Source organism: Theropithecus gelada, chromosome 11 (assembly GCF_003255815.1).
Source record: "Theropithecus gelada isolate Dixy chromosome 11, Tgel_1.0, whole genome shotgun sequence".
In the NCBI taxonomy this organism is placed as follows: Eukaryota; Metazoa; Chordata; class Mammalia; order Primates; family Cercopithecidae; genus Theropithecus; species Theropithecus gelada.
In genome coordinates this window covers 106158444-106177481 of record NC_037679.1, presented here as the reverse complement: position 1 = coordinate 106177481, position 19038 = coordinate 106158444, and the positions used below count along the sequence as shown (strand labels likewise).

Here is a 19038-nt window from a genome sequence, read left to right as displayed (position 1 = left end):
CGTACAGTATACTAATGAACCCATCAAAGGCATTCTTCATTTATGTTATAGTGTTTTTGATCTCCAGCATTTCTCTTTGATTTTTCCCCTAGCTTACATTATCAGTCTATTCTTCCATGTTGTCTGTTTTTTCCCATTAGCACCCTTAGCATATTAATCATAGTTGTTTTAAATTCTTGTCTGTTTATTGCAATATTCTTGCCATATTTGAATCTGGTTATGATACTTGCTCTGTCTCTTCAAACTGCTTTTTTGTCTTTTAGTATGCCTTGTAATTTTTTGTTGAAAGCCAGATATGATATATCAGATAAAAGGAATTGTGATATATAGGCCTTTTGTAATGTGATGGTAGGCTGTAGTTCAATGACTATATCTCAGTTGTTTAGTGAGCCGTTGCCCTGGGCTGTGAGCTTCACAAGTGCTTCTCAGTTCTTTTCATCCCCTTAGGTGGGACAGAATGGTTAGAGGAGGCTGGAGTTAAGTATTTCTCTTCTTCTGTGTAGACAGAAAGAGGGAGGTTGAGCTAGATATTTTCCTTCCCCCAGGTTGGTTAGGCTGTAGTAAGATGGGTTTTCTTGAGGGCAGACCTTACCAGAACTATAGCTTTACAAGAACTCTCCTTGCACAGGCAGCAGTGGGTATTTTTCTTGGATCTCTCTCTCTCTCTTTTTTTTTTTTTTTGAGACACAGTCTCACTCTGTCGCCTAGGCTGGAGTGCAATGGTATGATCTTGGCTCAGTGCAACCTCCGACTCCCGGGTTCAAGTGATTCTCCTGCTTCTGCCTCCCGAGTAACTGAGATTACAGGTGTCCTCCACCATGCCCAGCTAATTTTTGTATTTTTAATAGAGAGAGGGGTTTCACTATGTTGGACCGGCTGGTCTCAAACTCCTGACCTCAAGTGATCCACCTGCCTCGGCCTCTCAAAGTGCTGGGATTACAGGAGTGAGCCACCGCACTGGCTCAGATCTTACCATGAGAACCCGGTAGGGCTTCTGGAGGTAAAACTGAAAAAAGTGTCCCTAGAGTTTTTAACTTTCAGATTTGTCCATACCAAGCCTCCAGTAAGTCATCGGTTGCAATTTAGGTTTTCCTACTTGGGTGCTGGCTCCGATAGAGAGGTTTTTGTCTATGGATTTCTGCTTTGATAAATTATGATCCTTTGTATCACCTTGTCTGTCTATCCAATTGTGGGGGAGTGGTTTGCCCTGTGACCTTACCTCTCTGATGGATCTAAGAAGAGTTGTTGATCTTTGTTGTTGTCGTTCAGCTTTTTACTCACTATTAGGATAGAGTATTACTCACATTAGGATAGAGTAACGATTTTCAAGCTTCTCCCCCCACCAGATGGAGTCTTGCTTTGTTGCCCAGGCTGGAGTGTAGTGGCACGATTTTGGCTCACTGCATCCTCCCATCCTCCACCCTCTGGGTTCAAGCGAATCGCCTGCCTCAGCCTCCCAAGTAGCTGGGATTACAGGTGCCTGCCACCACAACTGACTAATTTTTGTATTTTTAGTAGAGATGGGGGTTTCACCATGTTGGTCAGGCTGGTCTAGAACTCCCGACCTCAGGTGATCCGCCTGCCTGGGCCTCCTAAAGTGCTGGGATTACAGGTGTGAGCCACCGCCCCTGGCCATTCAGAGGTTTTATTTTGGATTCAGGCAGGCATCCAGGGAATAAATATGTTCTTACCTTATTTATATCCTTGGTCTTAGTCTAGTTCCCTGTGTCTTGGTGTTGCGCTACTGATACTGTTATTTATTATGAAAGACAGTGTACCTACAGTAAGCTGATACTGTTCAGTGGACTGGACTGATTTAGTTTAAAAATCCTTGTAGTGAGACTGAGCTGGGTAAGTGAACCCATATCATATCAGTTTATATATAGGAGGTTTGAAGTGGATGTGAAAGCAGTATAATGAATTCATAACTGTTTTCAGGCTTTCATTAATTTATTTTTGATAGACACATAAGTGATAGAGAACTTGGTTGTAAAATAAGGATATGAAATCTGTTTTTTATATAAATAACTCTGACATTTTTCTTTTGAAGCCTAATCATGAGCAGACAACTGTTAGTAATCTGAAAGTGAAGTTTTCTGAAATGAGTCTCCTAGAGATTGTGGAGAAAAAAAGGCGGTATGTGCATGGAGATAAGCCTGCAAGCATGTAGACTCTGCACTCTGTTTAGTAGAATTGAAGATGACTGTGGAAATAGGTATGTTTGTTTGAAGAATGGTGGTAAAATTGTTTGTAAGATGTTATATATGTAGAAGATGAGAAACATAGGAAAAAAGCATACTACACAGTTGTCAAAACCCATAGGACTTGATAGCAGAAAGCGTGGACCTTAATGAATACAAATTTTAAAATACCATATTTTTAGGAGGCTGGGGGATTCCAGGATGGAATGCAGATTGAGACAGAAGAATCTGATTGTATTAGAGATGTATGAAACAACCTCCTTGAAGTGGGTGATGGGGAAAAACTGTTGATCTAATTTATTTTGGAAATGCGTAGTGCCTGTTATACTAAAGGCAAAAAGCACTGCACATATTCTATACTTGTAGTGTACGTTAGTTGATAATATTGCTTCATATAAAGGTATAGTTAACGATTCTGATACCTCTGGTAATGTATACTAGAGTTAAACAGTTAAGTAAAGTGGATGGTGGATTGTGGGAGTCAGATTTCTCACTGTTGGAATGGATTACAAGGAAGGAGAAGGGGGCTAGAATGATCCATGTGGTAAAGGATTAGAATTGGAGACATCAGTGTTTAGTTCATGTTTAGCTTAATATATACAGTGTATACTTTAAATAAGATTAGTTGATTAACCTTAAAACAATGAAAAATAATCTCAGCTTTGGAATTTATACACATTAAAAATTAAGATAGGAGTAGTAGAAAACTATAATTAATATTTTTAGCATTTGATTTAAAAAATACTGTAGGATTTTGTAGGACTGGGAGAGGGTCCTAGGCCCATACCTGTGTATTACCAGTCATATTGTTGAATGACCCTCAAGATGAAAGATTGTATTGATATAAACAAGTGCAGATTCCTTCATCATACAGTAGTGGTTGTATTTTACAGTATTTGTAATTTTATATAAATTATTGTTTGAATACGTGTGGCATGGCTGTACCTTAGCCATCATTCCCAAGGGGAAACACAGCAACAGGGTTTCAGTGTAGCTAATACCTGTACCTAATTTTCTGTTAAACACTTGGTTTGTGGCAAGACTTGTAGGATGTTCATTTCCCAGTCATTCTGGGAGGCTCAGATAAATGACCATCACATGCATCTAAATGGTTTGGGGAAATTCAGGTCTTAGGTCCTCCTTTTTTTTCCTGATGAAATGAAGAACTTGAGTGAAATAATTAGGGAGGTGTTTCTTAAAATCCTTGGAGCATCTTTATAATTGTTATTATTCTTAACTAATGGTCTGTGTGGAGATTACCACATAGTCTGGGAGGATGATTTAAAGTATTTTATTTTGGTGTTGGACTGTGTCATCTATAATTTTGGCTTCAGAGAATAGAGTAAAATATGATTGAGATTTAATTGGTGGTTTTTCTGAATTGATCTAGGAGTGATTTGCTAAATGCTTTATATACTTATCCTAGAAATATTCGTTAGTGTTTTTAGGATTGTATATGTAACTTTTGTTACTATACATTTACTATGTATTTTCTGATGTTACAAAGACTAATGTAAGGAAAGATAATATTTTGGTTTTATTCTCTCATTACAGTGCAGATTCTGATTTAGTAGATCTAGGATGGCGCTTGATTGGTTCATGGACCACACTTTTGTCATAAGTATGTATACATAGGAAAAAACATAGCATATATAGGGTTTGGTACTATCTGCAGTTTCAGGCTTCCACTGGGGGGTCTTGGAATGTTTCCCCTGCAAGAATGGAATCTTTCTTTATATATATAGAGGGTTATCGCTATAAATATATAAAACTGGGTGCCAAAAGCTTGAAAGGTTATAGAGGAAATTTGAAAATCTACTTATTCTCACAGATGTGTGTATTTTTACTTAGTAAAATTTACTGCTTAGTAAAATTTAAGCAGTACTTGTGAACTTTTCAAATCCCCCTTCTCAGTTAGTAGAGCTTTTGAAGGAAATGTGGAAAGCCATTGTGTGAGAAGGGATTTTATTTGTTGCTTTGTTCCCTTATATGGTCTTGTACAGCGGAAGGGCTGAGTACCAACTGGGGCTTAATGATTAGCTAATATTTAGGGTCAGTGGTTAATGAGTTACATACATTAACACCACCTGTGCAAGAATAAATGCTATGGATAAACAGGTGCTTGAGAACATCACGTTCCTCTTCACTGGTTCTAAGCCCTGTCTGAGTGCATTAGAATTCCTTGGGGAGCTATTTATACTGATTCCTGAGTTTGAGCCCAGACCAGTTTAATCAGAATCTCTGATGAAAGAACCCACATAATAGATATTTTAAAATAAGTTTCTTAGATCATTCTCAAGTGCTGCCAGTGTTGAAATTTTTTGCTGTAGGTATTTCATGATGTTGCTGATGCTGTTGATGCTGTTATTTGTGTGTGTGTGTGTCAGGGAAGAGGGGGAGGTGCACAGTCTAAGAAACATACTAAAGCAACAATTCTGGTTTCTTAATATTCAAGAACTGGTTATCTTGTGATCATTATGTATTGATGATTATTGGGTTTTGAAGTTATGAAGTCTTGGGTAAAGCAAACTGTTCAATTGGGTTTTCTCTTACACTTCATTGTTCATGGTGATATAAGTACCAAAGTTTAATGTTAAGTTGGCTTTTGCATCTGTAATAAATTGTTCCTTTTATATCAATTTGCATCAAGATGTTGTTTTAAATGTGTGTACAGAAAGAAGGGTCAGGATGTGATTTAGCTGACAGTTTTCTGCTAACCAGTCTCATGAATATTGACACTGGTTCTCAAGGAGAGAGGGGTCATAATAGATTGTGGGAAGAACTGTGACACTTTGCAGACGTGCCATTTGTAGAAGGTAGGGAGTTCTAACATATGAAACTGTCAGAGCAAGGGTTGAAGTTACTTTATCTAAACTTTAAAGTGATGCTTTGGGATGCCGTTGTGATCTAAGAATATGTGTTAGGCTGGGCATGGTGGCTCATGCCTGTAATCCCAGCACTTCGGGAGACTGAGGTGGATGGATCACTTTAGCTCAGGAGTTTGAGACCAGCCTGGGCAGCATGGTGAAACCCTGTGTCTACTAAAAATAGAAAAAATTAACCGGGTGTGGTGGCGCACTCCTGTGTTCCTCCCATTTACTCAGGAGGCTGAGGTGGGAGGATTGTTTGAGCCCAGGAGGTGGAGGTTGCAGCGAGCTGAGATTGTACCACTGCATTCCAGCCTGGGTGACAGAGCGAGACCCTGTCTCAAAATAAATAAATTAAATAAATAAATAAATAAAACTAAGAAAAATACATGTCAGTGTTCATAGTCTTAAATAATAGAAATCCCTCTACTTTAATCATAAATGGCTTTGTGATTAAAGAGGATATTGGGCTACTCATAGAATTTCCTAAAGGGTAGAAGAACCAGTCTTGTGCAGGAACAGTGCTACGTACTATACTGCAGAGCTGGTCCAATGAAGGCATCACTTTTAGGTGACATGTTTACACTGTTTGTACTTTCTCTGACATAAGGTGACAGATACTGCTAAAACTGTTGTCATTGTTCTCTTTTAAAATTGGATGAAGGAAGAATTTTTTTTTTTTGAGACAGGGTCTCGCTCTGTTGCCCAGGCTGGAATGTAGTGGCATGATCTCAGCTCACTGCAACCTCTGCCTCCCGGGTTCAAGTGATCCTCCCACCTCAGCCTCCCTAGTAGCTGGGACTGCAGGCGTGCACCACCATACCTGGTTAATTTTTGTATTTTTAGTAGAGATGGGGTTTTACCATGTTGACCAGGCTGGTCTCGAACTCCTGACCTCAGTTGATCTGCCTGCCTCGGCCTCCCAAAGTGCTGGGATTACAGGCGTGAACCACCGTGCCCAGCTGGAAGAATTAATTAATTCAAACTGGAGTAAATTAGCTGTTACTGTTGCCTTCAACCTTGCCAGAATGGATTGCTTATGGGGCTTGCCTCTGTCACTGCCTCCTCTTTGACCTCTACATCCTCCTCCTTGAGTTGCTTCAATTTTTCAAAGTTGGGGTTGGTTTGTTTGACTGGAAAAGCTCAGGACTTACACATAACCCTGTCCTAGTTAGGAGAGAGATGCGGAAAACAAATACTTAGTTTTCAGTTTCTTTAGTTTTAGGGCAAGGTTCTGCCTTATAAAGTGAAGAATTCTCCAAACATAGGAAAGTGGATTCGATAAAGCTGGGTAGCCCCCTCCGGTGCCATATATCCATGAAAGAACATTTGTGAATGAAAGGGAATGGTTACAGGATTTGTGGATATCTTTGCTGTGATTTGAGTCTTGTTTGTATTTTTTTTCCCTTTCTAATGTTGAAAAATGAATGAGGTGCAATGGTAGATACAAAAGCAGGAGACAGTTGGCCTGGCGGGGTGGCTCACGCCTCTAATCCCAGCACTTTGGGAGGCTGAGGCGGGTGGATCACAAGGTCAGGAGACCGATACCATCCTGGCCAACATGGGAAACCTTGTCTCTACTAAAAATACAAAAATTATCCGGGTGTGGTGGCGGGTACCTATAGTCCCAGCTACTCGGGAGGCTGAGGTAGGAGAATTGTTTGAACCCAGGAGGTGGAGGTTGCAGTGAGCCGAGATGGTGTCACTGCACTCCAGCCTGGACAACAGAGTGAGACTGTCTCAAAAAACAAACAAACAGAAAACAAAAAGGGGTGGACAGTTAACAGTATTTTTGTAAGAGTAAATTTGTAACTGAAGTGGGCCCTACAAGTAATCTGCTGTTTATTTTATTTTATTGTTTTGTTTTGTTTTTTGTTTTATTTGAGATGGAGCCTTGCTCTGTTGCTCAGGCGGGAGTGCAGTGATGCGATCTCTACCTCCCAGGTTCAAGCAGTTCTCCTGCCTCAGCCTTTTGAGTAGCTGGGATTACAGGCACCTGCCCACCACGACTGGCTAATTTTTGTCTTTTTAGTAGAGACGGGGTTTCACCATGTTGATCAGGCTGGTCTCGAACTCCTGACCTCATGACCTGCCTGCCTCAGCCTCCCAAAGTGCTGGGATTACGGGCATGAGCCACCGCGCCTGGCCTCCTTTATTTTATTAAAAAATTAAGGAAATACTTCAAATGTATCAATATCTGGCTGCTGCTTTCCAGATTACAAAATCAAAGCCCATCTCTTCTAAGTGACTTGCCTGAAACTAGAAAATAGCAGATCCGTGATAAATCAATCAGGTATTTCCTTTAATTATTTTTACTCTGTCTTTACTCACACTTAAAACTTAGTTGGGAGAGAGGAATACGTATATGAAACAATCACAAGACAACCCTAAGGAAGCACATAAGTAAAAGAGAGTGATGAGATCCAGTTGCTGCATGAATTAATAAAGAATTGAAAGTGAATTGATTAGGGAAGCTTTCTTTATAATAATGACTTTGAAACGACCTATAGGCTCTGGAATGAGAAAAGGGAAAGGCATTTCAAAGGAAGAAAAAGTACCTTTATTACCTTTATTGAGGTAATAAAGAAGTTATGTATGGAGGCCAGTAATGGATTAGAGAATAGGACTCATATGTTGTGGTCGTGTGCTTTTGAGGTTGATCATTTGGTCGTGGTCCTTAAATATCTGGTTTAGAGTTTGAATTTGCCTCCTCTGGAGTTCCTATAGCTTAAAAAAATTTAGATATAATTCACATGCCGTAAAATTCATTTTTTTTGGATATATATAATTCAGTGATTTTTAAGTATAGTCATGAAGTGGTATAGCCCTCACCACTGTCTTAATTTCAGAGTATTTTCATCACCCCATAATTAAACTCTGACTAAACCCACTAACAGTCTCTCCTCATTTGTCCCCTTCTCCTAGCTCTTGGCAACCATGAATCTACTTCCTATCATTATAGATTTGCCTGTTTTGGACAATTCATATATGTGGAATCATTCAGTATGTAGCCATTTGTGCCTGGTTTCAAGGTTCTTTCATGTTGTAGCATGTGCCAGTACTTCATTCCTTTTGATGGCTGAAGTCTGTATAGAAGTAACCACCTTTTGTTTGTTCATTCATCAATTGATGGACACTTTGTTTACATGTTTTGGCTGTTACGAATGATTTTGCTATGAACATTTGTATACAGGTTTTTGTGTAGACAGATGTTTTTAATTTTCATGAGTATCTAGAAGTGGAATTGCTAGGTCATATGGTAACTCTGTTTAAGTTTCTTTTTATGAACTACCAAATTGTGGGGTTTTTTTAAGATGGAGTTTTGCTCTTGTGGCCCAGGCTGGAGTGCAATGGCGCAATCTCGGCTCACTGCAACCTCCGCCACCCGGGTTCAAGCAATTCTCCTGCCTCAGCCTCCTCAGTAGCTGGGATTACAGGTGCCTACCACCACTCCCGGCTAATTTTTGTATTTTTAGTAGAGATGGGATTTCAACACATTGGCCAGGCTGGTCTGGAACTTCTGACCTCAGGTGATCCACCCTCCTCGGCCTCCCAAAGGGCTGGGATTACAGGCGTGAGCCTCCGCACCCAGCCCCACATTGTCTTTTAAACTTGCTCTACCATTTCTGTATTTCCACCAGCAGTGTATGAGGGTTTCGGTTTCTCTGTTTCCTTCATTATTTGTTATTCTTTGTCTCTTTCTTGTTTTTTGTTTTTGTTTTTAAAGAGATGGGGGTACTGCTCTGTCACCTGGGCTGGAGTACAGTGGCATGGTCATAGCTTATTGCACCTGGGCTCAAGTGATCCTCCCTTCTCAGCCTTCTTAGTAACTGGGATTACAGGTGTGAGCCTCTGCACCTGGCTCTCTCCTTTTTAAAAAATTTATAACCATCCTAGTGGGTGTATAGAAATATCTTATTGAGGTTTTGATTTACATTTCCTTACTGACTGATGTTGAACATGTTCTGTGCTTTGACCACTTGCAAATCTTGATTTGTGAAATACCTATCCTTACCCATTTTAAAATTGTATTATTATTATTATTATTATTGAGAGAGGTCTTGGTCTGTTCCCCAGCCTGGAATGCAGTGGCATGATCGTGGCTCGTTGCAGCCTCAACTCCCTGGGCTCAAGCAGTTCTCCCATTTTAGCCTCCTGAGTAGCTGGGACCATAGGTGGGTGACACCACACCGGGCAAATTTTTAAATTTTTTTGGTAAAGATGGGGGTTCTCGCTATGTTGCCCAGGCTGGTCTTGAACTCCTGGACTCAAGTGATCCTCCCACTTTGGCCTCCCCAGTTGCTGGGACTACAGATGTGAACCACTGTGCCTGGTAAGTCCTTTTATTGTTGAGTTCTAAGAGCTCTTTATATATCTGGAAACCAGACCCTTCTCAGACATACGATTTGCAAATACTGATTTCCTGTTCTGTGGGTTGCCTTTTCACTTTCTTTGTGGTATCCTTTGAAGCACATATATAATGGAGTTTTGGGATGAAGTCTGATCTGTTTTTTTCTTTTGTTGTTTATGGTTTTAGTGTTATATCTGTGAAACCATTCTTTTAATTCTGGATCACGAGTATTTACTCATTGTCTTCTAAGAGTTTTATGGTCTTAGCGTTTACAATCAGGTCTTTATCTTTTTGAGTTAATTTCTGTATGTCCTGTAGAGGTCCAGCTTCATTGTTTTGCATGTGGATATCCAGCTATCCCAGCACCATTTGTTGAACAGACTGTTTTTCCCCACTGAATTGTCTTCATTGAAAGTCAGTTGACCATAAATATAAGGGTTTGTTTTTGGACTTTTATTTCTTTTTCATTTATCTAGATGTCTGTCCTTATACTAGTATCACACTGTCTTGATTACTGTGGCTTTATAATACGTTTAGCAATAGGGAAATCTGAGTCCCTATAGCTTTTAAAGCTAAAAGTATCTTGTAAAGCAGTGGTCCCTTACCTTTTTGGCACTAGGGACTAGTTTTGTGGAAGACAGTGTTTCCACGGACTGGGGTGGAGGGATGGTTTCGGTATGACTTAAGCACATTACCTTTATTGTGTACCTTATTTCTATTATTACTACATTGTGATGTATAATGAAATAATTATATAACTCACCATAATGTAGAATCAGTAGGAGCCCTGAGTTTTTTTCCTGCAACTAGATGGTCTTATCTAGGGGTGATGGGAAACAATGACAGATCATCAGGCATTAGATTCTTATAAGGAGCATGCAACCCAGATCCCTTGCAATACACAATAAGGTTTGTGTTCCTATGAGAATCTAATACCTCCACTGATCTGACAGGAGGTGGAGCTCAGGCGGTAATATGAACGATAGGGAGCTGCTGTAAATACAGATGAAGCTTTGCTCACTTGCCTGCTGCTTACCTCCTACTGTGTGACCTGGTTCCTAAAAGGCCATGAACTGATAGTGGTCTCTGGCCTGGAGGTTGGGGACCCTAGTCATAAAGGATTTGTGTTTACATGATACTGTATTTTATGAAAGGCAGTCTGGTAGCAATAGGCGGGATACTAGAGCCATGAGAAATGAGGAACCAAAAGCAGAGAAACAAATCAGAAAGGCTCTTATATGTCATGCTAAGAAGTTTGGGATTCATGCTGAAAAGTAAGGAAATTACATAACCCTAGATTGCGGGGGGCGGGGGAGGGGCGTGTGGGGGGGGGATGTGGTGGTAATACAATCATTAATTTCAGAGTATTATGGAAAAGGGCCTTAAGGGTAGGGGATGGGAAGTCTGGAAAGAGGCTGTTTGGATTATCCATTAGTTTTATTGGGGCTTGAGAAAACCATCTTTAACAAGGCTTTTTTTTTTTTTTTTTTAAATTTTAAGTACAGAGAGAAGATCACATCCAACAAAACCCTGTAACAAAATACCAGAATTTGTGAACAACCGTCATTCTACCTAACTTGGTTGCAGAAACTAAAAATCCTGAGTCATTCTAGCCCCCCAACTTCCTCACTCCTCACATTCAATCAGTTACCAATTCTTGTTTATTCTGCCTTCTAAGTAGTTCTTGGATTTGTCTTCTCTTCTCAAATACTATTCACATTGTTTTCAGGCCCTCATATTTAAAACTTCAATTTCAGATCATTATAAAACAATGTTGCATTATGGCCATTGTGGGTAACAAAGTCACTTTGAAATGTGCTGGAAGATCCAAGACATTCAGAAATCTAATAGGTTTTGGCTAATGATAGAGTAGTCTGCAAATCTTTCTCTCTTCTCCCTGTTTGTGTGTGTCTGTGGGTGGATTTAATTAAGACAGAAGAAAGTGAAGTGAAAGTCTGTTTCAGTGAATAGGAGTAGAGGAGAGGTGTAGAAGACCATAACCGCTTTGAAGATTTTGAAAAAGATGAAGCAATTAGGCAGTTATATTAGTCTGTCACACAAATAGATTCTTTTTTTTTTTTTTTTTTTTTTTTGGAGACAGAGTTTCACTCTCATCGCCTAGGCTAGAGTGCAGCGGCCAGATCTTGGCTCCCTGCAACCTCTGCCTTCTGGGTTCAAGGGATTCTCCTGCCTCAACTTCCCAAGTAGCTGGAATTACAGGTGCTCACCACCATACCTGGCTAATTTTTGTATTTTTAGTAGAGACAGGGATTCACCATGTTAGCCAGGTTGGTCTCAAACTCCTAACCTCAGGTGATCCACCCCCCTCAGCCTCTCAAAGTGTTGGGATTACAGGCATGAGCCACCACGCCCGGCCACAGATAGATTCTTAAAAGAAAACTCTGATCTTTAATACCTGAAACCACTACTGAAATCTTAAATCTTAGTCCTTGGCCAGGGGCGGTGGCTCACGCCTGTAATCCCAGCACTTTGGGAGTCCGAGGCAGGTGGATCACCCGAGGTCAGAAGTTTGAGACCAGCCTAGCCAACATGGTGAAACCCTGTTTCTACTAAAAATACAACAAATTAGCTGGGCGTGGTGGCGGGTGCCTGTAATTCCAGCTACTTGGGAGGCTGAGGCGGGAGGATTGCTTGAACTCCTGAGGCAGGGGTTGCAGTGAGCCGAGATCGCGCTATTGCACTCCAGCTTGGGCAGTAAGAGTGAAACTCCGCCTCAAGAAAAAAAATAATAAAACAAAATCTTAGTTCTTACTGATTAAGACCTTTAGTAATAGTAAACAACAGTACTGTTTTTATCAGACTATTTTTATTGCCTTTTTTTTTTCATTATTTCTGCACAGTTTGCTATTCCCTCAAATCTCAGGGGTCAGTGGGAGAGCCTGTGATATTTATTTCCCTGTGATGTCCCTCCCTTCTCAAACTTGCGCTTATTAGGAAGTGTTTGTAAAAACGTTAACTTTATGTTTATTTGTAAGGATGTCAGAAACTGCAAATAAAAATGAGTTACCAAAACCTCAGGGGTTTGGTCTAGGTCATGCTACTCACTGCAGAGAAAGCCAGTGACTGAGACAAGTATTGCCAAGGAAGAAGGCTTAAACTGGGTGCTGCAGCCAAGAAGATGAGAGCTCAGTCTCAAATCCATCTCCCTGAGTGACTAAAACGAAGGGTTCACATAGCAGGGAAGAAATGTAAAAGAAACAGGACCTAAGGCGGGCCAAGGAAGCAATCATGATTAATCAGTTGTCTAGCATCTTATTGTCTGTCTGGATGTGGGGATCTGGTGAGTTTCGGTTCTTTGATACTTTGAGAGACCTAAAGGTCATTTCCTGAGGAAGGAACTCAGATAAAACAAATATAAGATTCAAGCTTTAAGACCAGAAGGGTCAACTTCTATGTTTATCCAAAAAACTATCTAGGGAAACTAATGGGTTGGTTTCAAATGGAGAAAACGCATTCCATATTCCCCCAACCGGTTAAACTGTTTTTTCTATGCTTGCTTACAGAAATAGGCTCTGATAGTTCAAGGAAAAAGAAAGTTTTCACATGAGTTAGAAATTTCAAAAAAATGCAACCAAAAGATTAGTCTTAGCATATTTTACAAATCAGATCATGAATTTTAAGCTTTTGCCTTTTAAGAATTAAGCTTATGTATTTATTTTGCAGGAATGTGTTTTTGATGATTAAAGACTTCAGATTCTTACTATATAACATAGTTGATTTTTGAGATATCTGAAGAATGGGTTTTTAGTAAGTTGAGTGGGCCTTTGAATGGCACATTGTATTCACCTGTTAAGAAAAGGAAGCTTATCTTTACTGTATAAGGGGGTGTTAGGTTTAACATAAAGGAAGTATTTGTATCTAGTGCTTGCAAATATTAACTGAGATGTTTTGTTAAAGAATAAAGGAATTTTTTTTTTTTTAGTAAATGCTATTTTGTCCTAAATTTTCTCTTGTAATATACCTGCATCCAATATTCTTTTACTTATGACATATTTTTGAAAATCTATTTTGAGAGTGGGGTGCTACTTAGCTTCTTGGTTATTGTTATAAAATAGTAAGTAGTGTGTCCAGAATTGGTGGGTTCTTAGTCTCACTGACTTCAAGAATGAAGCCCCGGACCGTTGCGGTGAGTGTTATAGTTCTTGAAAATGTGTGTCCGCAGTTTCTTCCTTCTGGTGGGTTCATGGTTTTGCTGGCTTCAGGAGTGAAGCTGCAGACCTTCACAGTGTTACAGCTCATAAAGGCAGCGTGGACCGAAAGTGAGCAACAGGCTTTATTGCAAATAGCGAAGGAACAAAGCTTCCACAATGTGGAAGGCGACTGGAATGGGTTGCTGCTGGATGGCTGGGGCTGCCTGGTTTTATTCCCTTATCTGGCCCCACCCACGTCCTGCTGATTGGTCCATTTTATGGAGAGCTGATTGGGCCACTTTACAGAGAGCTGATTGGTCCATTTTGACAGAGTGCTGATTGGTTCATTTTGACAGAGTGCTGATTGGTGGATTTACAATCCTCTAGCTAGATATAAAAGTTCTTTAAGTCCCCACTAGGTTAGCTAGATACAGAGTACTGATTGGTGTATTTACAAATCATGAGCTACACACAGTGCTGATTGGTGTATTTACAAATCCTGAGTTAGACACAGAGTGCTGATTGGTGTGTTTATAATCCCTTAACTAAACATAAAGGTTCTCCAAGTCCCGGCTAGAATCAGGAGCCCAGCTGGCTTCACCTAGTGGAGCTTGCACTGGGGCCGTGGGTGGAGCTGCCTGCCAGTCCTGCACAATGCACTGGTACTCCTCAGGCCCTGGGCGGTTGATGGAACCCAGCACCTTGGAGGGTGCTCCTCTGGGAGGCTTCGGCCCCGTGGGAACGCACCACGGGGGAACCCACCCTGGTGGAAGTGGGGAGCCGGGGGGAGCTGGTTTGGGCATGGCGGGCTGCAGAGCTGTGATCTCTGCCCCGCAAGGTGGCAGCTGAGGCCCGGTGAGAATTCGAGGTGCATGCAGGCGGGCAGTGCTGGGGGACCCTTCACAACCTCCACAGCTGCGGGCCCGGGTGCTAAGCCCCTAGCTGCCCTGGGCCGGCGGTGGCGGCGGCTGGCCTTTCCAAGTGTGGGGCCGCCAAGCCCGAGCCCGCTGGAACTCTTGCTGGCTAGTGAACACCTCAGGAAGCCCGGGTTCCCGCCCGCGCCTCTCCCTCCACACCTCCCCGCAAGTGGAGGGAGCTGGCTCCGGCTTCAGGCAGCCCAGAGAGGGGCTCCCACAATGCAGTGGCAGGCTGAAGGGCTCCTCAAGCGCCACCAGAGTGGGCGTGGAGGCCGAGGAGGCGCCGAGAGCGAGGGCTGCAAGCACATGGTCACCTCTCATCAGCAGGGAGTTTAGATTACTAAATGACCCCATGGGGGTGTGTAATGGTAGAAGTCTAAGAGAAGATAAATGTGAAGAACTGTCCTGCAAACAGATCAGAGCAGAAGGGTCAAAGCCAGTAGGAAAGATATTTTTATTTTATATAAAGTATCTTATTTTAATCCTTACATCCACTAGTGAAGTATTCATTGTGCAGATGAAAATAAAACTATGGTCCCATGATTATCCAAGATTGGTATTAATAGAGCTAATATTAAATCTGTGAGACATTATTGGTATTAAAAAGATGTTAAACCAATAGATTAGGAAAATCTGTACGTTACAATTTATAATGTGATAAAAGGAGTGGGAATCAAGAGGGAAGGGACTTCATACTAGAAGAATTTACCGTTAGGAAAGAAAAAATCAGTTTATATCAGTATCTCATGTCATACTTCAGATGCATTTTAGACGGATAAAAATTATTAAGTGAAAACTTAAACATTAAATGAAAACGTGAATGTTTAATCTTTGAAGAGAGAAGGGCTTTTTAAGCATGAAAGCAATGGAAGAGATTGCAAAGAAAAATATTGAGTCAACTAAATTTTGATTCAAGCAAAAAAAGACAAAAATATTTGTAACAGATATATTAATAATAGACATAAAAAGTGCATACAAATTAATAAGAAAAATGCCGAATCCCCAATAGCTATACTGAAAAAAATAGTAAATGTTTTTCCTACTTTGTCTCTAAAAGGATTTAAGATGTTTTAGGAAGATACAAAAAAAGATGCAAAATAAATATGTTAATTTTATAAAATAAAATTTTAAAAATGAGATGTGAATATAAGAGTATAAATGTAAGATGAGACCAGGAGTGAAAATTCGTATACCAAAACATATGCCATTAATTCCATTATACTTCCGCATACATTTGAAATTAAGCCAAATTCTTTAGGGAAGAAAATATCAGGTATGAGTTAATGTCCTTTAGATAAAAGCTGTTCACTGAAAACTATCTTTACTCCAGGTGATGAAACCAGTTTCTTCTCATTAGTCCTCTAAAGAAGCTGCTATATGATATAATGAAAAATATATTCAACAGCATCTTTATAATATCCACAGTGACACATTTCTTTAGCATTTGTCCCTGCAGCATCCAGGCAAAGTGCAATTCAGTTAAAGCAGGTGAGGTGAGCTGGATAAGTTCTGATTCTCAAGATCAAGAATTCTCAAGGTCAAGGACAAAATTTTCCTCAGAAACTAATTTTGATGTATTTATTAGAAAGGTAGTTGAAGTTCTCATAAAGCATGACTGAAATAAAATTTACCTAAAAAAAATAAAATTCTCTCTATGAGACCATTTAATGAAAAAGTGAAGCATATATAGCTTCCAGATTTGAGTGACAGGATATTGTAGTATACCTTCTGAGACAAACTAGTTGCAAAATATATGAAGAGACTGATTATATAGAATCATAAATAAACCAGTAAAACTTTGTAAGTGTTGCTGTGGACATCTGTATGGTGGGGACACAAAGGAGAGAGTATTCACTTTTACTTGGCAGGGAGGCGGTGGGGAGGCGCTATTTTAGGGTGCTGCTTGTTAGCTGAGCAGCTATTGGCTAGAGGGACAAGGTGTGGAAGTGGGTAATAATTTTTAGTAGAAATATTATGTGCCAGGCTCTCTTATGCTTTTGCACATTCAAAGAAAAGCAAGCAGCTCGTAACTGGAGCATAGCAGAATAATAATGGTAATCAGTAAAATGAAATTTTACCTGTATTTCTCAAGGATATGGCCTTGGTAATAAGACAGATACAAGATGTCCCACGAGCAGGTGAGTACAGACCATTATTAAGTATTTGAGTGCTGACTGTGTACTTGGCATTATGCTAGATTGTTTTAGGATAGGGGATGCAAGAAAAAATAAAACAAGGTTCTTGTTCTCAAGGACCTGGAATCTAGAGTGGTGGAAAACATGTGGATACACAGTCCTAATACTGTATTTGAAATGTACGGAGATGTAGTTTGTACCTGGAGCATAGTATCAGAACAACGTGCAGGAGCACGGAGGAGAGAGTGTGCTTGAAGAGGGGCATTCCTGACAGTTAATATTTCATTTTTATTAAACTTAGAGGCGCTCAAAATGTGTCACCTTTGATTCTTTGGAAAGAGGAAAGACGTATAACAGCAATTTTGAAAAATTACTAGAGTTAGCATTTTCTTTGATGATCATTGGGAATTAAATTGATATAATCTGTTACCCACTTTCAGGTTATAATCTTTAACTTCTAGTAATGGTTTACCAATATTATTTATGAATTAAATATATTCTTTGCATTATGTCCACTATTTAAAATTAATCGACTAGACTGGGTGCTTAAGGCTCTTCATGAGGTTCTTATTTTCTCCGGGGCAACCAGTTTATACATTCAGAATTTCATGGTGATGCATACTGTCACAAGCAAGTAATTAAGTAGAATTATTATCTCTATTGAGGGACAGGTGAAAACATGGGATAACATAGCCATCCCTACTCTGGATACAGAAGGAAAAACAGTGAAGTTAGGATGCTTTAGTTCATCCATATTTGAACTCATCATCTTACCATCCCAAACCATGTGTATCTAATTCCATTCCAGATTCTCTTTTTTTGGAGATGAAGTGTTGGTCTGTTGCCCAGACTGGAGTGCAGCGTCATGATCTTGGCTCACTGCAACCTCCACCTCCCAGGTTCAAGCGATTCTCCTGCCTCAACCTCTCGAGTAGCTGGGATTACAGGTGCCTGCCACCATGCCCAACTGATTTTTGTATTTTTAGTCAAGATGGGGTTTGGGGTTTCAGCATGTTGGCCAGGCTGGTCTCAAACTGCTGACCTCATTATCCGCCCATCTCGGCCTCCCACAGTGCTGGGATTACAGGTGTGAGCCACTGCACCTGGCCCAGACTCTTTTATCTGTTTACTCTATGTTCTCTGTAAAAACAACCACAGAAACCAACCTGCTAACATGAATGCTTTCACTATCCTCTTTTATTAATTTCTACTTATTTTAAAAATATGATACCAACACATGATCAAGTAGAGGGGAAGTGTAGAAGTATGTCCGATTTCTTCACAATTCTTTTTTTCTTTTCACTTCTATTAGGAAGCAGAAATCTGTAAATTCTTCAAACTCCTCTTCACTTAAAGCCTAATCTAACCAGAGTAAGATGGGAACATGGGGTCAGGAATCAAGTTCAGGGATTAGTAACTGGAAGGGTGTGAATTTTACACGACACTTTTCTTTTTCACATTAAAATCAGAACTATTTTCACTGGCTGCATTTTCAATTTGATTAATGATGTATGTGATTTTTGAAGTTTCCCCCAAAATACATTTGATGGCAACAAAATGTTTTTGAGGACCTGTGGCTTTTTATAGGTCCTTTCAGAGTTACTTACATATATCACATTAATGTTCTTAGAATTAGCACGGCTCAACACTGTTGGATTGACTTAGTTTCATATGCAACTCCTAATTGTGATTTATTTTGCCCTGTTACTGTAGACCAACTTCTTTGACTGTTACTGTCCTTTTTACTTTATTTACCTTTTCTGACCAACTTTCACTTATTTTTACACTGATTTTTCTGTTATTCTATTGACTGGTGGTCTGGATACAGAAGGAAAAACAGTGAGGTGAGGATACTTCAACTCATCCTTATTTGAACTCATCATCTTGCTATCCCAAATCACATCTAATTCCATGTTATGTTGAATGAGACCAATACACACACATTCACATTTGCAAATCTTGGGAGCCATCATAGTATGCTCTCTCGTTCTTCTTTCATGTTGATCCAGTCCTCAACTTTTGTTGCCTTCATTAGTTCTTATTTGGAATATTTCAGTTTTCTGGCTTTTTCTCGTTTCTTCTTCCTCTAGCCAGTCCCTCAATGTTATTGTCACTGGAGTCCAAGTTTCTTAGTATAGTGAAATAATACACGTAGGATTTCTTTCATTGCCAGCGTACCTCACAGTGTGCTGCAGCTCTATTGATCTTCTTGCTGTTTATTGAATATATCATGACTTCATATGCTATGTCCTCTTCCTGGAACACTATTTCTTATTTTGGCAACTGCCTAAGTAAAATACTTTCTCTGGTATGTTTTATTGACAACTCTTACATTCACTGACTTGATTGAGTGTCACTTATCTATACTCTCAGAGCCTCCTGTTTATACCTTCCTCAATATACTTGCCACTCCTTG

General features: G+C 40.0%; 1 protein-coding gene across 2 annotated transcripts in view; it reads left to right on the top strand.

Moving 5' to 3' along the window:
- LRP6 (LDL receptor related protein 6) overlaps positions 1–19038 on the top strand; it is a 149646-nt gene that overhangs the window by 41624 nt on the left and 88984 nt on the right. The gene's annotated exons all lie outside the window — the stretch shown is intronic.